This window comes from Piliocolobus tephrosceles, chromosome X (genome assembly GCF_002776525.5).
Source record: "Piliocolobus tephrosceles isolate RC106 chromosome X, ASM277652v3, whole genome shotgun sequence".
In the NCBI taxonomy this organism is placed as follows: Eukaryota; Metazoa; Chordata; class Mammalia; order Primates; family Cercopithecidae; genus Piliocolobus; species Piliocolobus tephrosceles.
In genome coordinates this window covers 53,644,880-53,664,572 of record NC_045455.1, presented here as the reverse complement: position 1 = coordinate 53,664,572, position 19,693 = coordinate 53,644,880, and the positions used below count along the sequence as shown (strand labels likewise).

At 30.7% G+C, this 19,693-nt stretch overlaps 1 long non-coding RNA gene across 1 annotated transcript in view; it reads right to left on the bottom strand.

Moving 5' to 3' along the window:
• The window catches only part of LOC111523901, a 136,299-nt gene that overhangs the window by 26,020 nt on the left and 90,586 nt on the right, over positions 1-19,693 (bottom strand). The window contains exons 5-6 of the long non-coding RNA XR_002725630.2: positions 18,408-18,521; positions 13,060-13,149 (exon numbers count right to left, since the gene is read on the bottom strand). This is a non-coding gene — a long non-coding RNA (uncharacterized LOC111523901). The remainder of the gene's footprint in view (positions 1-13,059; positions 13,150-18,407; positions 18,522-19,693) is intronic.

Genomic DNA, 19,693 nt, shown 5'->3' with positions numbered 1-19,693 from the left:
TGGTACACCTGAGTTTTACCCTTGACTCTCTTTCCTCCTTCTTTTTGTTTTAACTTCTTGCATCTGGTCCATCAGGAAATTTCAACATTTATTTTTAAATTATGTTCAAGATGAGACTACTTCTCACCAAACTCACTGGTAGTATCCTGACTAAACCACTGAGTTTTTCTATAAAGACTTAAAATAACCTAATTACTGTTCTTCCTGTTTCTACCCTTACTGCCTTAAATTTATTCTCAGACTGATAACCATATAACCATCAGACTGATCTTCTCAAAACACATATATTGTTATTCCTCTGCTCAAAGCACTCAAATGGCATCCCATTTTATTCATATTGATAATACTACATGATCACCATCCCCATTAGTTCTTAGAACACAACATTATACTTTTGCTCACTCTATTCTCGCCACATGGGTTTTCTTGATGTCCCTCAAACCTTCCAGTAATGGTGTAGCTCCATACTTGCTCTATTTTTCTGCTTAGAATAGTGTCCCTTTGCTCTCCAGATAGCTACTTCTCACGTTTAATCAGTTTGTTTTGCTAAACTCCTTCTCAGTCAAGCATTTCCAGGCCACCCTAGGCAAAACTGCAACCCTCAAACATGTTTATCAGGACCAAATGTTGCTTGAGTGAAGAATTTATATCTGCTTTGTTTCTTGGCTTATCCCTAGGGCCCAGAATGTTGCCAGAAATATAATAGGTTTCCCATAAATATCTGTTGACTAAATCAATCAATCACCTAATACAAAACATAGAAGTAAATATATAGTGAACAATGCCATTTAATACAAACAATATGAATAAGTGCCCAAAAGAAATATTGATAGGTATGGAAAAATCTCTACAAATTTCATAGAAAAAAGTGTAATAAATTTTAAAAAATACTATGTTCTGATATTTCAATATCAAAAAATATGCAATTTTTTTCTAATATGTTACAAAAAGTCTCATATGTTCTCAATAAAAAATATAAGGAGGTCTTATTTTTGGAACTACAGAGAATCATTCTAAAATGAATTAGAAAAAATATACAGGAATGGCCAGTGAATATTTTTTAAAATGTGATCAAGGTGTACAAACCCTGATTGAATTTAAAATTTGTTTTAATATTTAGCATAATAAGGTAATGGAACATGAAGAGAAAGATAAATCAATGGAATAAGATAAAGCTTGAAGTGGAATCATAAATATGATTATACACACACACATCTATACACAAAAACAGATACATTTTTAGTGTATGATAAAGATAGCATCTTAGTTCTATGGAAAGTTTATTTAGTCTGTGAACTGTGTGCTGTAGGTCTGCAGCAAGATAAGTAGCATGTGACTAAGCTGACTGTTTAGTCCTGTTTATACATTTTTCTCACAGCAAGAAATGAAATGTACAATGAAATGTACAAGGCAATGTGCTACATTATGATATAAGCTTCTTAATTTGTTGCAGACCAATAAGAAAAATTATGTAGTTTAATGCTTTGAATAAAGGGCCCTGGAGAATTTATTTTCTTCTCCTTTGAGCCAGAATATATTTTGTATATAAGGAATAATTGGCATAAAAACTGCATGCATTTAAGGCATACAATTTCATAAGATTTGACACACCTGTGAAGTCATCATCACAATCAAGTTTTTGAACATAACCACCCCCAAATTTTCCTCATGCCCCTTTGTTTTATTACCCCAACTCCTGCATTCCCAGCCAACTATTAATCTGCTTTCTGATTAGTTTGCATTTCATAGAAATGTATATCAATGGAATTACAGAGTAGGCACATTTTTTTTTTCTTTTTTGTGTGTGGTTTCCTTCACTTAGCATAATTACTTTCAGATATATCAATGCTGTTAGTGTGTATCCAATAGTTTGTTCCCTTTATTGCTGAATAGCCTTCCATTTTAAAGGTATATAGAGGTTCTTTATCCACTTATCTGTTAGAGAACATCTGGGTGGTTTCCAGTTTTCGGCTACTGTAAAAAAGGCTGCTATGAATGCTCATGTATACATCTTTACATGCACTTCTAGTGTCAATGTAACATGATACAACATTATGACATAGTTCTAGCCATATATTTAAAAAGTTAAATATATGCTCATATGTTATCCAATTATTTCACTGTTTGGTATTTATATCCATAAAAAATTAACCGTTTTGATGTAGCTATATTTATTTCAGTTATTTTATCCCTGTAAATGTACTCACAATATAAAAATGATATAGGTACAACTTCATACATTGCAGCATCATAATTTATGACAGATTGGAAACTACACATGTGTCCACTGGTAGGGAATAAACTAATTTGAGGTACACTCATATACGGAAATATGATCTATCTAAATTGATAATTTAGAAACAGTTTTAGAGACTGACATCAGAGGATCTCCAAAATATGTGCAAGGTACAGTACAATGTGTCAAAGAAGAGTGAATAATATAATGAAATAATTTTGGGGAACAAAAAGGTTTCTAAAAATAGTACAATTATTTTTATTACTTTGATAAACCATATTTACCTAGAATGTTAACTTTTATGGCTTTACTGTGTAATTTCTTAACCTGTAAGTTTCATTATAAAGGAATCATTTTGGCACTTTAACAGCAAAACTATAAGAAAGGAGGCAGCAGGATCATCATTATGTATCATCATTGTGTATATATATTTGTATATACACGTGATGTTAGATGGACTAATAGTAAAATGTCTACTCATTTATTCATGTTACAATACCACAATACCATTCCAGTAGAAAAGCAATGATGGATGTTCACTAACATTTCTATTTGTTTTGTGGTTAAAAGGAACATTAACCAAGAATCATATGATCTTAAACATTTTAGAAATGATCTAAGAAAAATATTTATCTTCCTAATGATTTCAAGAAAATAAATTTTACAGTATAGACTTTTAAAAATTGTAAGTAAAATTACTTATGGTATTGTTGAGGATAGATGCATTTTTAGTTCAAAATACTATATCATACATCTGTGGTGTTTTCTAAATAGTTCATATTTTAAAGCAATTTTAGAAAAAGTCACTGAATGCAATATACTAACACCTATAAGATTTTGGAGTATAATCTTCAATTATACTTTCCTTTGTGTTAGAAATAATTGACAGAGGAAATTCATCAATTTTGACAACTTTAAAAAACACTTTTTTGAATGTTACCTTCTTATTAAAATGGAAAGTAATGTGCTTTATTATTTGCTTAAGAAATTGAAAATAGTATGTCTTTAAATAGAGTTTGTAGAAGACATGTGGTAGCCTCACACTACCAAGACTTCATGTAAAATTATAGCTTCATGAAGACCTCTAAAAATCAGCGATTCAATGTTATTCTGATATAGTGAGATGGATTTAACAGGAATCTGCTAAATTACAGCACCATTAGCCATAACACCTGTTTTATTTCATGCAGGATTCCTTTTTAACAAATGACCCTCCACATTTTTTCTAACACTTAGAAAAATAAAATAAATAACTGAGTTTTATAACTCTGAATGGGGCAATTTGAGGGTCAGTTTTTAGTACTTTATACTACCAAAAAACATATATTGATTAGCTATTTCTTGCTAGGCCATTACATAGCAGGTCAGTGTCATTAGTTCCAGTTTATTAATAATGTCCTTTGGGTCTAAAATGGCAAAATGTGTTGGCTGAATCTATCAGGGAATTAGCCAAGCTCTCAGGTTGAGGACTCAGATAACCAGTTCACATCCTTAGCTGGGCTAAGTCCATTAAACACTCACACTTGGTAGGTCAAGCAAATAATACTTTCACATCAGCAGAAATTAGTTCTAATAGTAGGAAAAATAATCTCTGAAAATAGATTTGCTGGACTCATCCATTTTTACACATTATAGACTTGCCAACTCAGATGAAAGCTAAAGTTTGAAAATGCATGTATGTGAGAATATAAACTCCAATCCATCCTCAATATTTATTTGACTGTTTTATTGACTATGGTTTACTAATATTTTAATATGCCAAATGTGGACTTTTAAATCATGTTTAACGTCAAGTGTAACCTATCTTTAATAGTTGATAGAGATTTTAAAAATGAACATGCTGAGATAGCATTTAGCTGATCTCTTAGAGTCTTTTGAAGAAAGACTGTTTATAGGCTGGGGGTAAGAGATGGCTGACTTAACTGAAGAAAAAAAAAAAAAAAACACTGCATAAAAAAGAGAAATCTTATTTCACAGAGGTATCATATTTCCAGGAGCACACAATCTGAGAAATATCCCTTTTAAATCTCTTTATCTATTGGGCACACTTACTGACTGTCAGTAAGCAACCTTAAACTTGAAATGTAAAGAAAATGCAGGAATCAGCATCACAAGAGAGTTATGATAGAAAAACATTAAGCAGAGTAGAATGCAAACAAGCAGTGCATGGAGAATGCACTATGTTCTTGTAGAGAAGAGGAAGTATCAAATAAATTATGTGTAAAGTAGTAAGAATGCATAAGAAAGACATGAAGGAGAAGAAAAATGTAACCCAAAAAGTATTGTCGTTAATCTAACACAAGTCTAGAGATGATAATTACAGAAAACAGAGCAACTTTCTAACGTATCTGCAATAGTCTTGTAAAGTGCATTAATAAATGTTACAAGAAGACAGCAAAGATGAGGGACTTTGATATGTCTTTGGTAGCCATTTTGTTTGCAAACTATGATAAGTAACAACATGAAGGGCTTAGTGTTTAAAACTAATAAACTCTTTAAAATTTTGTCTTTAATTGACAAGTGATAATTACATATTTATAGGGTTTGGTGAGATGTTTCAGTACATATACATATGGTGTAATAATCAAATCAGAGTATTTAGAATATTCAGTCACCTCATACATTTATTATTTATTTGTGGTGAGAACATCCAAAATCTTTTCTTCCAGGTACATGATAAAGAATGAAATCCTGTAATTTACAGCAACACAGATGTACTTGGAAGACATTATGTTAAGTGACATAAGTAAGGTACAGAAAGACAAATGCATGACCTCATTTACATATATAGAGTCTAAAGAAGCTGATCTGAAAGCAATAGAGAGTAAAACAGTGGTTACCATAGCCTGGGGAGGGTAGAAAGGAGAAGGGAATAGGGAGAGATTTATCAACAGGCATAAAATTATATTTGCATGGGAGGAACAAGTTCTGGTGTTCTATTGCACAGTAGGGTGACTGTGGTTAACACTGTACATTTCAAAGAAATTACCTTTAATATGTTATTTCTTACAATATATAGACCATAATTAATCAAGTAATATCTATTTTAAGTGTTTAAAAATATGGTTATAATCTTATGAACCTATTTATATTAACATATTTAAAAGGCAATACTAATTCTGAAAACACAAAGATGAATTGATTATATCACGAATACCTGAAATTTAGTGAACTAATATCTTCTTGGTTACTCGACTTAGGTTTAGATAAAATAGCATAATGTAGACTTTCTGGGTAGAGAAGGAGGTTTTTTTTTTTTTTTTTTTTTTAATACGATGCGTATCTAAATTTCAACATATAGATAGATACATAAAGTGTGAGAAAACCTTAAAAGTTCAACATCTATATATTTTGTTATTGTATTTGTATTATGAAAGTCAATAAGAGACATTCTGAGATGATGACTTCAGTGTCATCCACAGAAATTTTTGTATGTAATGGACATTCAAATATATCATCATGTTTTGCATTCAATCAAATATTTGTATCTGATACAATGTTATTTAGACTATACATTTAGCCATATAAGTGACATATCCATCGTTATATGTAACATTCCATAAATTCTGAGATAAAAATTTCTCAACCTTTAAATGTGTGAGGTAATGAAGTTCAAAGTTAGTGGCATTTTAGCATTATATCATAAATAGCCTGCTTTTTAGATTTAAATTTAAAGTAAATTTCTTTTCGCATATAAAATAAAGATATGTTTTAAAATGCTGTACTTGTATTTAAAGAAATATTTTATCTGAAAAAGGTTTTGTAGAGCAATTATCAATAAAATCAAACAATTTTAATTTTAGATAAATTTGAATAAAATGAAATAAAATACCAATGAATTTAGCTGAATTTAATTTAAATATAAATAAGCTTAAATCAAATTTAGATGAACTTAAATGTACATATATAAACATCTATTACTTATGCATAATAGCAAAGCAAAACATAAAACATAAAGGATGGAATTTTGTTTCTGCTCTTGTTTATCATTACTTCTGAGGTTTCATGATTTTTTTTAAACGTTATCTTTTATTTTAGACACGGGGGTGCATGTGCAGGTTTGCTTCATGGGTATATTGCACTCAGGTAGTCAGCATAGTGCCCAACAGGTAGTTTTTCCACCCATGTCTTCCTCCCTCCCTTCCCCTTCTAGTAGTCCACAGGTCTGTTGTTCCTACGTTTATGTCTATGTGTGTTTAAAGTTTAGCTCCCACTTATAAGTGAAAACGTGCAGTATTTGGTTTTCTGTTCTTTCATTAATTATCTTAGGATTATGGCCTCTAGTCCAACTATGTTGATTCAAAGGACATAATTTCATTCTTTTTAATTGCTGCATAGTATTCCAGAGTGAACTTTTTCTTTATTCAGTCCAACATTGATGGACACCTAGGTTAATTATGTGTCTTTGCTATTGTGAATAGCTTTTTGATGAACATACAAGTGCATGTGTCTTTTTGGTAGACTGATCTATTTTCCTTTGTGTGTATATCCAGTAATGAGATTGCTGGGTCAAATGGTAGCTCTGTTTTAAGTTATTTGGGAAATTTCCAAACTGCTTTCCACGGTGGTTGAACTAATTTACATTCCCATCAACAATACATAAGAGGTCCCTTTTCTCTGCAGCCTTGCCAGCATCTGTTGTTTTTTGACTTTTTAGTAATAGCCATTCTGACTGATGTGAGCTGCTTTCTCATAGTGGTTTTGATTTGTTTTTTACTATCATGAGCATTTACTCATGTGTTTGTTGGCTTTGTGTATGTCTTCTTTTTAGAAGTGTCTGTTCATGTCATCTGTCCTTTTTAAATGTGGTTGTTTTTCGATTGGTGATTTATTTTCCTTATATGTTCTGTACATTAGACCCTTATTGGATGCATAGTTTCTGAATATTTTATCATGTTCTGTAGGTTGTCAACTCTATTGGTGGTTTATTTCACTGTACAGAAGTTCTTTAGTTTAATTGGGTCCCACTTGTTAATTTTTGTTTTTGTTGCAATTGCTTTGAGAACTTAGCCAAAAATTATTTGCTAAGGTTGATGCCAAGAAGGGTGTTTCCTAGGTTTTTTTCTAGGATTTCTATAGTTGAGCTCTTACATTTAAATCTTTAATCCATTTGGGATTAATTTTTGCATAGAATAAAAGGCAAGGGTCTAGTTTAATTCTTCTGGATTTGGCTATCCAGTTATTCCAGCACCATTTATTGAATAAGGAGTCCTCATCCCATTACCGAAACAAATCTATTGATGCTTCAAAATGCAATGGAATTATATGACAAAAAGGTAAATAGAATTGAATAAGAAATGGCTTATGTTCTAAATATTAGATTCCTGAAAAAAATCATTTATTTAAAAAATCATTCGTTTTAAAATTCACATTGCTTATACAATATTTTTATTTTTAATTGAAAAATAACAGGCTTATATTAACATACATATAGCTAACATACATAAATTATATCTACAAAGCATGAATTGAAAATATACTTTACATATAATTTTAAGACCAGAAATAATGTTAGTATTGTACATATATAGCTTGCTTTTTAGCTTTAAAGTAATTTCTTTTGGCATGTAAAATAAAGATGTGTCTTAAAATGATGTACTTTTATTTAAAGAAATATGTTATCTCAGAAAAGTTTGGTGGAACAATTTTCAATAAAATAAAACATAAAGCCATAGTGTTTTTAAATTATGAAATTATATTTCATCATGAATACTATACCATTCAATGACTGAATATTTTACTTTTCTTCTTAAAAATGTGAACACTATTCAAATGGAGGTATTTTAATTTAATATAACTTATTTTTTCACTTTTACCATATTGTTATAGGAAAGGAATATTATGACAAAATGTACATTGTTGAGCAAAGAAGGACCGTATAAAAACTAATTTTATGTTTAACACCCACATTCGTATTCAAACACACAGCCTGACAAAGTTATATGGTCTTTTATGTTATAATGTATCCTAGGAGAGTTTATTTCTGTTCAAATTATTCACTCTGTAGATTAGAACAACATTTTCTAGGGTTTTGTTGTTGTTGTTGTTGTTGTTCTCTTTAATTTTGTCTTTTGCATACTTAACTGTATGCTGAAAAGCAAAAAGCACATGTTAAATACCTGGACAGATTTCTCTTAAGTGCCACAATAAGGGATTTTTGATTTAGTGGGCCTGAAGTTGGTTCCTAACATCTGTAGTGAAAGAAAACAAACCGGAAACAGAGCAAAACAAACAAAACTTCCCCAGATAATGCTGAGGATCATTAAATTTTAGACGCCACTGGCTAAGGCAAATATGTTACAGTTAAGTTGTCTGAAAAAAAAAACAAAACTTCCTTTTAAGTTACTAGAAATGTTTTAAGGAGTTAAAGAAATATGGATAGAAAATTGTTAAAATTATTCCAATTAAACATGAAACTGATTTTGAAATTAATACAGTTAAAATTACTAGACATATTAAAAATATGTGTTTTTATTTTTCTTTTTTAATTTTATAAATAAAGCAGGGAATACAAGTATAGTTTTCTTATAAGCCATAGTAAAATATTTTTAAAAACAGACAGAGAGTATAAAATATATTTTTTTAAAAATACATCTTTATCAAGCGTGGCTTATTCAAAGAAAACAAGGGTTACTTGCTATTAGAAAATCTAGTATGTAATTCATCACACCGATAAATCTATTGAGGAATATCAACTGTGTATCTTCACAGGTACCAGGCATTATTTAACATAATTTAACTTTCATTTATGTTTTAAAATAAAATTAATAAAATAGGAATTTATGTTTCTCTTATATACTATCTTCTGGAGGTTTTCCTCCACAGATAGGGAAAAAAAAATGAGCCCACTTTCTCTACCACTAGTCACTTTTTATGGGTAGTACTAACCCAGCACTTTGGCAAAAGAAAAAAAAATACAGACATAATGAAAAGTAACGGAATAAAATAGGTGAAATATTTTCTACATTCAGGATATACCACATATATTTACATATATTAAAAATATTTGAAAATCAATAGAAATTACTACTTTGAAATAATAAAATTGGGTTAGTAGCAATATATACACACACAAAAATTGAGCATTCATTTGGCCATTATTTTATAAACTGTACATTAGAACAGCTGAAAGGTTGGGGAGTGGTAATTCATTCTATAGAAAATAAATTCAGCTAGTAAATGAAGAATAAATGATAGATTTTTAAAATTTTGATTTTATAAGCTGATATAAAAATAGTTCAGGCAACAATATTAAATAGAAGCTCAAACCAAAAGTTAAATTTTGAGGAAAATTTTATATTGAATGGTTTGACCTGAAAAAATCTTGGATCTACTTATCAATTTCACTATCATTACAGGTAACAATAGCAGATATTACATAACTCCTAATATGATGCACTAAGAAATACACAGCACAATCTAAGATAATTTTGCTTAAATTAAATTAAACCCCAATCCGATTAAATTATATTCATTTCCAAGCTACAGAAAACATGGGGCATAGAGGAAGCACTTGTGGTACATCAAGAAAAATTAATTAACCACACTCAAAATGTAAGACATTCTATGACCCATGGCTCATTTTCTTAACAAATCAATGGCATAAACACTATGATGTAGAACTGAGGAAAGAGGATGACCATAGAGTAAACAAAAATAAATTACCTAATATCTAAACACAGACAGAGAATGGCCCTGATTAAAATAAACCAAATTTTAAAAGTCATATTAAAGAAAATGAGAAAAATGTGTATCTCAATGAACTTGTGTATATTTGTAAGTAATGAATAATATTATCAAGTATGATAATGGCAGTGAGATTATATGAAGCAAGTCTTATCAAATAGGGTTCTACACTGAAGTATTTATGAGTAAAATGACAATTTTGAATTTCTTTTGTAATACTCTGCAAACAATAGAAACAAATGTATATGGGGGTGGGTATATAAAGATTTTCTCTTATTTTTTACAATAAAACATTTATTAAATGGAATTTGATTCTCGCTAGTGTTTATATCATGGTAGTATTATATGTATCATAACTTTTAGTTTCCTCTTTAGACCATACATCAGTTCACATTCATAAATAATAATGCTATTTCTGAACTCATTTGGGAAAATTTTGTGTAAAGCTGTAAACCATGTCAAGCAACATATTTGAGAATTACACACATATTTCTTATCAATTCTCCTTCAGTGATTCTTTGGGAGAATTGAAGTCTTTTCTATATAGGGAAATTAATATTAACATTTATTTATTATAATTTATCATTTATAAGTTAATGTGTTTCCAAATTAAATATTGTATTTCATTAAAAGTTTTTTATCCATTAATCCGTGGAGATTCTTTAAGTCAATTTTATCTAAGAATATATGCAAATGACTACTTGTCAAACAATCTATACTCTTTCATTTGTTCTGTTTCTATTCATTCCATCTTTTGGGGATTTGTTAATATCAGGGCTTTGAATAAAGAATAACCATCAATTTTCACAGCTTACGTGTAACAGAAAAGATTTATCTTGTATTATAAAGCTTAAAAGACATAATAACCTCCATTTTTTTCCTCTGAAATATGTTTTATCTACTGACTTAGAGTACTAATTCTATGAAATTGTGGAACAACATAGAATTGTGCTTATAATATGACTGCAATGAAAATCACATTAGGAATAAATCATAACACTGACAGCATATAGTAAAATTTGTATAGATGTAAGAACTTAGAACCAAGTTGTATTTCTGCAAGACACATTAAAAATTATTACCAAACAAAATAATATGTGTAAAACACTGTTTTATTTAATATAGAAAGCACTGGTAATCACCTGTCCAATAAACATTTTTTTTTTTTTTTCTTTCTTGTCTTGCTAGTAGGACCTTGCTTTCTCTCAGGTCTCCTGCCCCACTCAATGTGATTCTCAGGAAGGTCACTCCATCCTCTGCTTCAGGGTTAAATCTGTTGCTCAGGATTGTCTTTTGATCTCCATGAACCCAGACTCTGTTCACTGAAAGGATTTCTTTATCTAAAGTCCCCCATGGTCATACATGATTAGTTCACTGGGCAGTGTCCTTTCCAGGGGCTGTATAGCTTCAGATGTACTTTCTCTTTGTGGAACTGTAGTGACCTAGATATAACCTTGGAATTGAAAAGTAATAGGCTATTTCAAGGCAGATTTGTTTTTTTTTTTTTTTTTTTTTTGGCAATGTAGCAAAGAATTATTAGATTTATAGTATACCTATCATATAAGATAGTAATTCCTTTATTATGAAAACCTTTTTGAGTGAGTTTTTTTTTTTTATTCAGAATCAAATATATCCTAAATATCACCTTCAGTATCTGTGATTGTACTGTGTGTGACATACAGATACTGAAGGTAATATTTATATATAAAATACACACACACACACTGTACCATGCATTTTAAGCTGATATAACCCTCAGAATAACTGTATGATTAATTATACTATTAGTATTCTGTTAGTAATAAAACTTTAAAGACTTTCAAATCAAAACTTGCAAAAGTTTAGCAAATTGTTATGGTAAAACAGAATAATAGATATATACAATCCATTCCCAGTTAGTCTGAATTTCAAATTTGTAACTTTCCCTTCAAAAATGCAAGTATATAGGTTCTCTTTTAATATAGTTCACATATTAGAAGTACATTTCATCTAAACTTTTCTTTGAAAGTCACGAAAGACATATATTAATACTTATGTCAAAAAATTTTAGCATAAGAGAAAAATTTATTGAGTTAACATTAAAAATACATTTTTCTTATTATTAAAAAGCATTATCTAAATATAATGAGCCATTTCCAGACTTACTGCCTTTAACATGAGGAAAAAATATACCAAAAATGTTGACCTTTATTCCTTCCCTTTGTTAAATGTTTGGCCAGTAAGTCTGAATATCTATGATTCTAACCAAAGATTTCAATGAATAATAAAGAAATACTGCATTATTCATCTTACTAACCATTGAAGCATATTCTGAAGTATCTTTATCTTCAGAATTCCAATTGCTTAAAATCGAAACATGTCACAGACAGCTTTATGTTATGTGACAGTCATTCAAAATAAGATACACAACAATAATGGCATCAGAAGAAGCAGGAAACCATGAAGATGTTATTTAACACATCAGATTTCCATAAGTTAGTTCCCCTAAAGAAAAAAAAAATCACTCCTCCTTGAAATAGATGTCAAAATTTTATTATGCCTTTAGAATTTCAGGTATCATTATTCTAAATTCCAAACATGTTTACACTTTGAGAATACACTTTATTGGGTTTATGTATTTCTACAATTAAAGCAGCCTACATGATATCAGCCTTTTAAACTATTGAATGCTTGTAGACATTATTTTCTGATTTATATATCACTTAAGGGGCTACCATAATGCAATAAGGAAAATTGGAGAAATATAAAAATTGGATTTGGGAATTCGAATACATCTGGGGCAAAGTGAGTAATATAAAAGAAATCTAGTCAGAAAGTAGAAGACAGAACCCAATTTGAAACAGTATAGTCAAACAATATATACAACTTATAGCATGAACAATCAAAAGTCAATAGGTTGAATATAACAATGGGATAACAGTCTAATGTTATAAAGGAAATGGAAGTCAGAATCAGAATTTCAGTCATAGTAATAATACAGTCTTAATATTGGACTTCCATTCTGGAAGAACGAGTGTCTGCAAGTGTAATAACAAATTATGTTGTGGTAGGAGTATTGGACATCATATCAAGGAAAAGGATCTGACATGGCAAAGAATGACAGAAGTAAAGTTTTTTTTCATAAATCATGTACAAACCTTTACAAGAGCAGCCATTAGCTCAGAGCAGTGTTAAAATGAAGATTATTAATTTCTAGTTGAATCACTTCAATACGAATCTAAAGAATTCTAAAAAAAAAAAAAAAAAATCAGTTTTGGAATCAAAGACATGGATGGGACTGGAACTACCTAGTTGACGGTGATGAGAGTTTTTTAACACTTACAAAATGTTCATTTGGCATTAGATTTTATCTAGCAATTAGGTTTGTATTACAGTTTCCAGTCAATTACATTGCATAGGGTAGACCCCACAGAAGAAAAAAGATTTCCCTACTAAGGGCCACAAAGATTGGAAAATTTGAAACATAGAATGGACTTACAACGTTTAGACATTTCCAGTACTTGAGTTTTTTGTATTGCAAAACCATATCATTTTCCATGACAGTGGTAGTAGCATGTATGTCAACAAAAAAGCCCTTTCATTTTCAAAATGTATTTATAAACAATGCACTCTTTTCTGGTCTAATGATTTCCTGAAAATAAATATTACTTTGCACATCTATCTTTTTTATCCTTAGCCAATATAAGTTCTTCCAACGGACTCTGCATTTATTATCTACTGTTATCCATACCCTCAAGCCCATGATTCTTTAAGAACGCAGAATATTTTGATTTTGTACTCTGTTCTAAGCTTTTTTCTAAACTACTTTAAGACTCTTTAATAATGCCCAAACATATACACACTAGTTCTAAATTGTTACAATCCTACTGTAATTTATTTTTTTCTAGGTTCTCTGTTTCAGATATGAGTTCAAATATAACAAAACAAAACAAAAACAAAGAGCTCTTTGTTTTTGCTAGTGGCTATACCTCGTAAAATTGTTTAAAATATTCCTTAAATATATTCTTAGTGTCTCAAATTTTTGTTGAAAATTTTGAATGGTTGCTGTTTCCTTAGGGAAGGGTTTCTAAAAAGGAACTCAATGCCATTTTTCACTTATGCACATCTTGGGTTATTGAAATGTTTTCCCAATTTATTCCATCTTACTACTTTTAACCATATTGTCTTTTCAAGAAGTTAACCTAACCACTTTATTAAACTAGTCAGTATGAGTATAGGACCACAGTTACTTGTAAGTCTGAATTTATGAACAGAGACTAGGAAAAGCTCTAAGCATTGTCCTCAGAATTTGGACTAAACCAATTGACTTCCTTTCAGAGTTTGATAAGACATACATCTTGGCACAATTTGTTCTCCTGTCTAACAGATTTAAAACCACTGGTACTCCAAGCCAGTCTGCATCAGAGTTGTCTCAGGCCTATTCTTCTTAACTTCTTTGTGGGGTGCTCTATTACAATATCCAATGTACAGAAAAAAAGTAAACTGCTCTTACTGTGAGAAGTGTTCCTTTGTAGATATCAATTAGACCAGCTGGTTGATAGAGTTGTTCTAGTCTTTTAATCTTTGATGATTTTCTGCCTACTTGTTCTATTGGTTATTAAGAGAAGATTATCTTATAAATAAGTCCATTTCTCCTTTAAAAGTTCTATCAAGGTTTATTACACGTACATTGAGACTCTGTTGTTAGGTGCATGTATATTTAAAATTGTTACGTCTAAATTAACCCTTCTAATTATTTTTAGATGTTCTTGTTATTCATTGTAATTTCCTTGTTTAATGACTACATTGTTGATATTGATAGAGCCACTGTAGCTTTCTTTGGAGTATATATGCATGATATATTATTTTTGCAATAGAAATTTCACTCAAAATATTTTTCTTATTCACAACACATTGTTGGGTCATATTTTCTTAATCCAACTCAAAAATCTCAGTCTTTTAACTTGTGTTTTTAGGTTATTTTTATTAATATAATTATTGGTGTGGTTGGACTTATGTATACTATTTTGTTTTGGTTTGGTTTTTGTCTTTTTTGTTTCTGATTTTCTGTTTCCCCTCTCCTGCTTTTTTGGGGGGATTATGTAAATATTTTGAATGTTCCACTTCAATTTCAATATTGGTTTATTTGGCCATGTCTTTCTGAATTATTTCTATAGTAGTTTCCTAGGGATATGTACATATATATGAAATCTAGAAATATAGATTACATATACATTTATACATATATAGCATACATAAACATAAGTATATATAATTTTTAAAAATTTTTAAATTACATACAAAAAATGTGCCCAGTGTACAGTTCTATGAGTATAGGCAAATGCAAAAACTGTTACTATCAAGATGGAAAACAGTTCAATAATCACAATAATGACTCCCTTTTGATACTGCCTTTTGAGTTCAAGCCCCTTCCACCCTTTTGCTGTCAGTAACCACTGATCTTTTATCAATCATTATACTTTTATGTCTTCCAGTATGTCGTATAATTGAAATCATAGTTTATGTAGCCTTTTCGTTCTTTTGGATTCAGCAAAATTTATCTGAACTCATTGCCATTGTTGTGTTTTTCAATAGTTTATGCCTGTTTATTGCTAAGGAGAATTTAATTGGTATACTAGTGTTAACATCTATTTATCAGTTGATGTACTTTTCAATCGTTTCCAGTTTTTGGTGATTTTGAATGAAGTAACTCTAAACACTCGATATGTGTGTGTGTGTGTGTGTATGTGTGTGTGTCTGTGTCTGTGTATTCATAGGCTTTTATTTCACTAGGGTAAAAACCTGGAAGTGTAATTGTGGGCATACATGGTAAAATAATAATGCATGTTTATAAGAAACTTCCAAAATGTGTTCTAGATTTGCTGTATCATTTTGCATTTTCACTAACAATGTATAAGATTCCCTGTTACCATGTGTCCTCATCAGTAATTGACATTACCTATTTTTCTTCACCTTTCTAATAGCTGTGTAGTTATATTGCATTGTGCTTTTACTTTGTTTTTTTTCTGAATAACTAATCATGTGAAGAATCTTTTAATGGACATACTTGTTATCACTGTCTCCTTTGCGGTAGTATCTTATATTTTCCCCATTTGTATATGTCTACTTTTTTACTTACTATTGCATTTTAAGTTTCCTTCTTAAAGTCTAGATATAAATCCTTTGTCAGTAAGATAGTTAATATCTGGTTTTTTTTTAATTTTTTTTTTTTCATTTTTTACCATGTGGCTTCATTCTCTTAGCATTATACTTTTCAGAACAAGAACTTTAAATATTGATGAAGTGTAGTTTATCGTTTTTTCTTTTTTATTTCTTTTGAGACAGAGTCTTTCTCTGTTGCCCAGGCTGGAGTGCAGTGGTGCAAACTCAGCTCACTGCAAGCTCTGCCTCCCGGGTTCACACCATTCTCTTGCCTCAGCCTCCCCCAGTAGCTGGCACTACAGGCGCCCGCCACCACGCCTGGCTAATTTTTTTTTTTTTTTTTTTTTTTGGTATTTTTAGAAGAGATGAGGTTTCACCGTGTTAGCCAGGATGGTCTCAATCTCCTGACCTCATGATCCGCCCTTCTTGGCCTCCCAAAGTGCTGGGATTACAGGCGTAAGCCAACACACCTGGCCTTTTTTCTTTTATATAAGATGATTTCAGTGTCACACATAAAATTATTCACTAAATCCAAGCCCTGGCTGGGCATAGTGTTTCATACCTGTAGTCCCAACACTGTGGAAGGCTAAGGTGGGAGGATTGCTTTAGGGAGGAGTTTGAGGCCAGCATGGTCAACATAGAGAGAACCTGTCTCTACAAAAGAGTCAGCTGGGCCCAGTGGTATGAACCTGTAGTCCTAGCTACTACGGAGGCTGAAGTAGGAGAATTGCTTGCACCCAGACTTTGAGGCTGCAGTGAACTACGATGGTTTCACTGTACTCTTGGTGATCAAGGGACACCCTGTCTCAAAAGCAAATAAACAATGAATCTATGTCCTGAGATACATTTTCCTAAGTTTTGTTCTAAAACCTTCATATTTTAATTTATTACATTTAGTGTTATGATCCAATATCTGTACAAGACTGAGGTATACATTTAGATATATATTTCATGTATGGATATCTAATTGAAAATACTATCTTTGTTGTTGTACCTTTTTAAAATATAATGTGCTCAGATTTGTGCAATGTCATGGTTTATACCTGGTGGTATTCCTGCTTCTGAAATCTATTTTGTATGATGATATATTCATTCCAGCTTTCTGGAATAGTGTTGTCATGGTACATTTTTGATAGTATGTGCATGAAATATCTTTGTATAGTGTATGCATGGTGTATCTTTTGCCTGCTTTGCATGTATCTTCATGGTACATCTTTTGATAGTGTTTGCATGGTACATATTTTGCCAGCTTTTACTTTTAATCTAAGATACTTTCATAATTAAATTTAGTTTCCTGTAGGCAATATATAATTGGGTATTATATTTTTATTCAATTTGGTAACTTGTGTTTTGTCATTGATATGTTTTGGCAATTCATAATAGTTTTAAATTTTTAACTTACTACAATTGGATATGTTTCAGTTTTTTTAAAACAAATTAAATTTTATTTTTAATTTTAATATATTTATTTATTTTGAGACCATGTTTTGAAACTGGCTAATTTTTGTATTTTTTGTGGAGACAGAGTTTCAATATGTTACCATGGCTGGTCTCAAACTCCTGCTCTCAAGTGATCTGCCTGCCTCAGCCTCCTGAAGTTTTGGGATTACAGGCATGAGCCACTGCTGTATTTTTTATTATAATTTTTGCTTAGAGATTATAACCTCAAAATCTACTTTTTCTCAGACTATTTAGAGGTAATATATTTTACCAGTTTAACTAAAACTTAGAGTCTTTAAAACCACATAAGTCCTTTTACTCTACATGTTATTGCTGTCCTGTATACTGTATCTGCATGCATTACAGTTTTCAGACAATGATATAATTTTTGTTTCCTAATGTAGTATCTTCTATTTATCCAGTTATTTATCAATTTTGTTGCTCTTCCTTTACTCAGAAATTTCAATTTTCCATCTGATATAATTTGTCTTCAGCCTGAAAACCTTCCTATTGCATTTCTTATAGAATTAATCTGCTGGTCACAAACTTTCATAGTTTTCCTTTAACTGCAAAGTATTTATTTATTTAACCTTTATTCCTCATAAATATGATCACCATTCATAAAATTCTGAGTTATTACTTGTTTTAGCAGTTGGATTATGATGCTATTGGCATTGTTTTCCTTGTGTTTATCTCTCTACTGCAGATATTCCTTCACACTCTCCAGCTCTGATAGGCCCTCTGCTTGGTCCACTAAGTAGGAAGCTGGAGTTCTGTCAGAATTATGTCCACTCAAGCCCTCTCCCACTGTTCTGCGGTTCCATGCAACTGGGAGAGAGCTGTGAGAGGTAGTGAGAGAAAAGAGAGGAGAAAAATAATAATAACAACAGGAATCTCCACCTACCCCCAACTCTTTGGATCACTGGTTCCTTCTTTGCAGCCCCTTTGCACAGAAAGATAGGCTCTCTCTGAGTCTTAAATGATACTGCAGCTGTGAGATTTTGCCCCTGGGTCTGGTCTTGCACTGGTTAGGAAGAAAGAGAGGAAAAAGATTTCTCTTCTGCACTCTCCTCTACACATAGGCTCTTTTTCCTATTTCTTTGGTTAGAAAGAATGGTTTCCTCTCGGACTTTTTTGCTGTCCACATTCATTGACTGTTTTCGTAATTTGGCCAATTCATAGATGAAAACTAGTAAATAAAGAAGGAAAGAAAAAAATGTAAATTTTTACTTTTATGTAGATTCTTCAATTTTGATTCCTCTGTCTACCTGATATTCTTTAAAGGTGAAACCAGTAAATAAAGAAGGAAAGAAAAAAATGTAAATTTACTTTTATATAGATTCCTCAATTTTGATTTCTTTATCTACCTCTTATTCTTTATAGGTGAAACCAGTAAAGAAGGAAGGAAAAAAAATGTAAATTTACTTTTATGTAGATTCTTCAGTTTTCATTTCTCTCTCCATCTACCTGATATTTTTAAGAGTCCTCAGAAAGTTGTTTTCTTTCTTTCCAGACTTTTAGACATAATGAGTGGGAGAGATGAGCTGATGTGGACTCATTCAATCTAGATTAGCCCCGAAGTGAAATCAGTGTTTTCTACTATTAAATTTGTTGAAAAAAAAAAAAAAAAAAAAAGACTGAAAATAGTGTTGAGTTAACTAAGATTTGAAAATATCAAACAAGCATATGTATTTCTATTACCTTTCGTAATATGAAATGAATAACAAATGTTTCTCTTACCAGCTGGCTGTTCTAGGAACCTCATAAAGAATTTACATATAAAATACATTTTACCACTTTTAGTGCTCTAAATGTGAGACTTTTATTGTGAAAAAAGGCATACCTAGAAATAGTTATCAGAGGGGACAAGATAAGGAGCTGCATTCTTAGAAACAAAAGATAAACAATCTATAGGTAATATTTTCAAAATCTACAACAATAAATAATTTTTAGGAACTCCAATTTTAAAACGAAGTCATGTTTTATTAAAATTATTTTAAAAGCTTTAGTGTAAAAATTAGCAATATTTTGATGATAAAATGCAGTTCTCTGGAACACAGAATAACTAAGTTGTTTTACAGAAAGGAATAAACCTCTCATTTGTCTCCTTTTGTATAAAATAATCTAAATAGATACAGGTTTTTCTTGTTGTTTTTAACTAAATTTATTTCTAAATGTATCTTGTTAGAC